The sequence below is a fragment of the Monodelphis domestica genome, chromosome 5, assembly GCF_027887165.1.
Source record: "Monodelphis domestica isolate mMonDom1 chromosome 5, mMonDom1.pri, whole genome shotgun sequence".
NCBI classification, from domain to species: Eukaryota; Metazoa; Chordata; class Mammalia; order Didelphimorphia; family Didelphidae; genus Monodelphis; species Monodelphis domestica.
In genome coordinates, this window is record NC_077231.1 from 140,595,932 (window position 1) to 140,602,175 (window position 6,244).

At 32.9% G+C, this 6,244-nt stretch overlaps 1 long non-coding RNA gene across 1 annotated transcript in view; it reads right to left on the reverse strand.

Moving 5' to 3' along the window:
* Positions 1-5,009, reverse strand: part of LOC107650111 (uncharacterized) — a 135,975-nt gene extending 130,966 nt beyond the window's left edge. Inside the window, exon 1 of the long non-coding RNA XR_008912221.1 lies at positions 4,891-5,009. This is a non-coding gene — a long non-coding RNA (uncharacterized LOC107650111). The remainder of the gene's footprint in view (positions 1-4,890) is intronic.
* Between the last annotated feature and the right edge of the window lie 1,235 nt (positions 5,010-6,244).

The window sequence follows — 6,244 nt, forward strand, 5'->3', positions numbered from 1 at the left end:
CTTTGCACTAGATGGAAGTCCCAAGACCCTAAAAGTCACTAGATCTTGCTCTGCTGACCAGAAGAGTTTCCACATGGAAATGAGGGAGGCTCTGTCTACTAGAGTCCAATGCTACCATGTTCTTATTGGATATCCTCTCTATGTTCAAAGTAAGTAAACCTTTTTTTTAAAATACTAGATGCCCTATTAGTGCCTCATTTCAGGCCAACATTGAACCTGAATAGATAGGTTGCCAGCCTGAGTCAGGTCTGACCCTTGGGAAAGGAGGAAGAGGAGAGTGGAGGGTGACATGAATCAAGGCTAGCCTGTATGTTGTCCTATTAAGTAAAATTGTTTAAATTTATCTCCACTGTTGCCCAAAGCATTACCTGTTATTATTCAAAAAGTATAATTGGTCCACACTTTCAGTAATCCATTAAAGTTATCAATATTAATTAAAAATATTTTGTGATGAAACAATCTTTAAACCTTTCCTTTTTAGAGTCAATGGTTCTAAGGCAGAAGAGTGGTAAGGGCATAGCCAATGTGGAGTTAAGTGAGTTGCCCAGGGTCACATAATTTGAACCCAGGACATCCCATCTCTAGGCCTGGTTCTCAATCCACTGAACCACTAGATGTCCCCTGAAATAGAATTTTTCTTGCACAAAATAGGAATCTAGGTAACAGGCTGAAAGGGAAAGTCAAGCATCATTCTAATTTTATTATTTTATAAATGTTGAAAAACTTGAGGCAAAAGAGTAAGATCCAGGGTAAACACTGGATGTACACTGAAACCACCATTTTTAGATATGATTGTAGAAGTGCTATAAAGTGTAGAAAGAAATCTAAAGAAAATGGAGGAATTTGTTCCAGCAAAGTAGAAATAAATTAATACTTTTTTAAAATATTTAGAAAATTTATTTAGATAATTATATTCATAAGTGGGTATTAGAAGATGGTCAACTTGTCTTACTCTGATAAATGTATATGTTGTCATCTGCACAACTGAATGTAAGCTTATCTGTCAAAGTGACTATTGAATGTTTTGGATTTGTATCCATAACACAAATAAGGTATCATGGAATAGAAGAGAGAATAGACTTGAGTCACAAAGTTCTGGATTCAGTTACTTCTAGTTCAATACTGGTTATGGAACTCTGAACAAATTGCTTAATTTTTCAGTGCCCTAGGAAACTTTCTAATGCTATGAATTGAAAAAAGAAGTGCCAATATACATTAGAAGGAAGAAATTCCTAATCTGGAAAGTCCTAATGCCAATAAAACCCCCAATATAATCTCTTCTCTCTGTCTCTGTCTCTGTCTCTCTGTCTCTCTTTCTCTCTTCTCTCTCTCTCTGTCTCTATGTCTCTCTCTGTCTCTATCTCTCTCTGTCTCTGTCTGTCTGTCTGTCTGTCTGTCTCTCTCCCTCCCTCCTTCCCTTTCCTCTCCCCCCATAGAATAAGCAATATTTATCATCTGACATTAAAAAGTTTCCTTTGTCTTTTTTTCCACATCATAATCATTTTACCATCCTTTCCAGATTGAATACTCTCTTGAAGGGAAAAAAAGTTAATAAAAAAACATTCAATATAGTGACCATAACTGATGATGAATATAATACTCTGTCTTAGTCATCTTCTTCTTCTCTGAAGTATGGTTCATTCTCTCATCTCTGGCACTTTCCCTGCTTTTTACTTCTTTATTGCTCTTTTAATTTACATTGCTATAGTCACTGTACATTTTATTCCTTTAGATCTGCTTATTTTGTTCTACATCAGTTCATGGAACCTTCCTATATTTCTCTGCATTCCTAATAATCATTATTTGTAATTGAAAAATAATATTTCATTAAATTCATATACCAATCTTTTCAGCTGTTTCCTCAGTCAATGGATACCCACTCTATTTCTATTTCTTCACTACAAACAGTAGGATGAAAATTTTTTTTTGGTATATATTGAACATTTGTTTCTGCCTTTGGCTTTTTGAGCATTATTTCCAGTCTAATGTTAAGTGATCAATGGATATGGATAGCTGAATCACTTTTATTATATATAAACCACTTCACAACTCTGCTAATAGGCTATGGCACTAGAAATAGTTGCCTGTCTTTCTGTAACTCCTTTAAGATCTGTTCTTCCCATCTTTTGTCATCACTCTCAATTTGACTGATGTGAGGAGAAACCAGTGAGTTTGTTTAATTTGCATTTATGTTTTAACCTACCAAATTCCTTTTTTGATATAAACTACTCAATAGAGAAAGAAAAACATAGACCAATATTCCAAATGAATATTGATATAAAAACATTGAAACAAATATCCCAAAGGCTAGACTGCAGCACACATTAAAAATAAGATATACTGCAACTATATTTATATCAAGAATGCAGTGTTGGTTCAATATTAGGAAAACTTTAAATGTAATCTAAATTTAAAATCTAAAAATACACATAGTGTAAATGTATAGCAATAGATACAGAAAAAGCTTTTGAAAGAGTGTAACACTTATTTCTGCTTTTAAAAAATTAAAAAACATAAAAGTGAGTAGACCTTTTCTTAAAATAATAGTGTCTCTAAAAAACAAGTCCCAGCATTACTGATAAATGATGAAAAGCTTGAGGCAAAAGAGTAAGATCAAGGGTAAACACTGGATGTTCACTGAAACTATTCTTCTTAGATATAGTTCTAGAAGTGCTAACTATCCCAATCAGTCTATGTAAAGAAAATGAAAGAATTGGAACTGGCAAAGAAGATATATATATATATATGTATATATATATATATAATTTTTGCTTTTTGAAAATCTTTAGATAGTTTATTTAGAGAACCTCAGAGATTCAACCAAAATTAGTTGAAAAAACAACTTGAATAAGGTAGCAGGATAAAAAAAAATAAGCCCACAATCATCTTTTCTGTATGTTACCAGTAAAAATAAGCAGGAAGAGGTAGAAAAAATTACAGAATATATATATGTGTGTATGTGTGTGTGTGTGTGTGTGTGTGTGTGTGTGATTCTGGAACTTCACCTACTGATAGATAAATAGGATTTATATGAATATAATACAAAATACTCTTTATAGAAATAAAAAACAAATAACTAGAGAAATGTTCATTGTTCATGGTTGAATCATGCTAATATAATAAAAAATGACAATCATACATAAATAAGCTACCAAAGAATTTCTTCATAAAATCTAGACAAAATAATTTGTTATTTTCTAGGGGAATAAAAGGTTCAGAACTTTATCAATTAATAAAAACAAAAGGGGGAACAGGGAGAATCTACCTGAACCACATCTCAAACTATACAATAAGGCAGAAATCATGAATGGTATTTAGTTCTCATTCAAAATTAGTTGATTAATTTTACAAATTAGGGAAATAAGAACCAGAAGTATTAAACATGGTATAACTGGGTTAAATAAGCCCACAGACACAAAGGACTGAACTAAAGACTACCCATTCTACAAAACTCCTGGCATAAATGGAAAGCTTTACTGTTAAAATGGGGTTTAGATTAATGTCTCACACTACATACCAAAACCAAATCCAAATGAATATATAAGCTCTAGGTATTCAAACAGCATAAAAAAAATAAGACAAAAAGGGAGGGATATTTTTGCAAATACATGGAAGAGTGGTGATGGGTGGTGATATGGATACCAAAAAAAAAAAAGAAAAAAAAGAACATCAATGAAAGTTTTTAAAATACACAGGTTCAGAAGGCGACACAGACAAGAAGCACCATTTCATTATTTTAACATTAAATTATTTACATACTTTAAATTTACATTAATAGAAAGACATTGATTCATATATAATCTTTTCCTGCTTGCATATTGAAATGCCCATTTCTTGATATTTGTCAAGTGCATGATAAAAAGCAAAATTCTCAAATTAATTTCAATTTCTCTTGCCATTAATGATTTGGAGTATGTTTTCCATGCTTATATGTTGCAATCCTTCTTTTAAAAACAATCTGTTCATACTCTTTTTACCAATTATTTATTAGGACATGCTACTGGTGTGATATATTTATGTTCCCTGTGTGCCTTAGATTTCAGAATTTTAGCTGCAATGCTTCATGCAAATTTTGGTTTCTTCTACCATTTCTCTTCTAATTCTATCTTCACTGATTTTATTTGTGCAACATCTTTTCAATTATATGTAATTGAAATCATCTATCTTTTAATGATCTCTTCTATATCTAATTTAGTTAAGTTTTCACCCCTCCCCCATCTATCATTGTGAAGGGTCTTTGATCTTGTTCTCTTGTAATTTTTATAATGCTGTTTAAGTCATATATCCATGTCAACGTTATTGTGGTATATGGTATGTCAGGCTAAATTGAATTTCTTTTGAACTACTTTTTTTAAAAAAAATTCCTTTCTAAAAAGGGAGACTTCTCCCAGGATATGTTATTAGTTTCATTCAAATTCTGGGCTGCCATTATCCATTGCTTTTGTTTCTCACTTATCCAGTTCTACTGTCAATAAGAAGAATTTATTAAGTGTTACTGTGAACTAGGCATGTGCTAAATGCTGGGAATATAAATATAAGCAAAAACAAAGACTGTTTCTGCCATTAATGAGCTTAAATTATAATTGTAGAACACAGGAAGAGGGGAAAGGTACCCATATGAGGGCATAATCAAGCATATTTGAAAGCCAGGAGTAGAAACTGGAAAGAAGTGAAGACATGACTGACATGGGCTCTTTTCTTAAAATGGCAACTCTGGGAAGTCCCAATCAGAGGAAGGAGCCCAACAGTTAGAAGGAATTTTCAGATCACAAATTCTACTGTAGGAAGTTAGAAAAAGTCTGGGGAATCAGGAATAAAGTCCAGAGAAGGATGAAGAAGATATAGATGATCTGGGTACTTTCCTAAAAAAAAAATATGGAAACACCTTACCAGTCAGAGGAAGAAGTCAAGAAGACTGCTTGAGGCAGGTGGAGAAAGTTAGCGGAGTCAGAAGTGAGGCACAAAAAGAGATGAAAACATATTTTTTAAACTACTATGAAAGAGTTTTGATGACTATAAGTTTATAATATAGTTGGCATCCTTCATTTGTACTTTTGGTTTCCTTGAGAGTCTAGATTTTTTATTGTTACAAATAATTCTTTTCTAGTACTAAAAAGTATTCATTTGGCAAACAAAATGGAACAAAGCATTTATAAATTAGGTAGTGTTGTCATTTTTATCATATGGCATGTTTCAACCAGGAGCAATGAATAATAGACAGTGTTCTCCAGTGTCTCCTTTCTTTTCTATCAAGTTTTTTGTTTGTTTGTTTGTTTTTTTGGTGGTGTGTCTGAAAATCCCTGTAGTTCATTTCTCTAAACCAGAATGTAAGGTTTCTACCTTCCTCCCCACAATTTCTAAAGAGGAATAATATACTTTTAAATTATTTTTGTACCTAAATAACCTTACTTGTTTTTGCAAGACTTATGTATCCACTAAAGGAAAAAGAAGAAACTTGTCTTCTATCTTTAAAAGTAGATATAGGCTCTAAACAGATGATTAAAATAGATTGTGATACTTCTTCTCTTGTGTGTTGTGTCATTCAGAGTTTAGCAATTTATATTTTCTGTCTTGTTTAACCCATTTATTTATAGATTGAATTTTAAAGCTAATTATAGTTTTAAATCTTCTTTTTTTGTACGCACCCCTCCCACCAAGAATCTTAGGATTTGCTCAGTCTTTATTTCTGGCTCAAGTCTCCACCAAAGCTTGGGGAGTGGGTGGGATATGGCTGTAATGCTTGCTGAACTGGGAGATTCTAGATAGAAAAACCTTATTTAAACTAAGGCAGTTGTGGGGTTGTCAATCTTCTTTGTACAAGGTTAGGGGGGTTGCAGCACTTCTCTTGATGCCCAATGATTCTAGTAGGTTTCTACTTGCAATCCTTACTTAACACCTTGAACCCTGAATCTATTAACTTATCCCTATAGAGTGCCCAATTTTAATAAACTCTCTTATTTTAAATACAATTCCTGGTGTGCTATATTTGTCAGCTACTCCCATTGGCATTTCCATATTCCTTCTGTGTAGCATGCATTTCCATTGGTTCTGATCTGCTTTCTGTTCATAGTAGCTTCTCTCAAAGTCTGTGGCTCCCTTTCCCAAGCCTTCTAGAGAGAACCAGAAAGCAATTCTCCTTGGCTCTCTTGAAGTTGTGATATTGTAGAGCTCTTTCAAGGACCAAGTCTTAGTAATCTTATCAGAGTATGTTGGAGTTGCCTAAAAATGATCTTTTGAGTTCTAT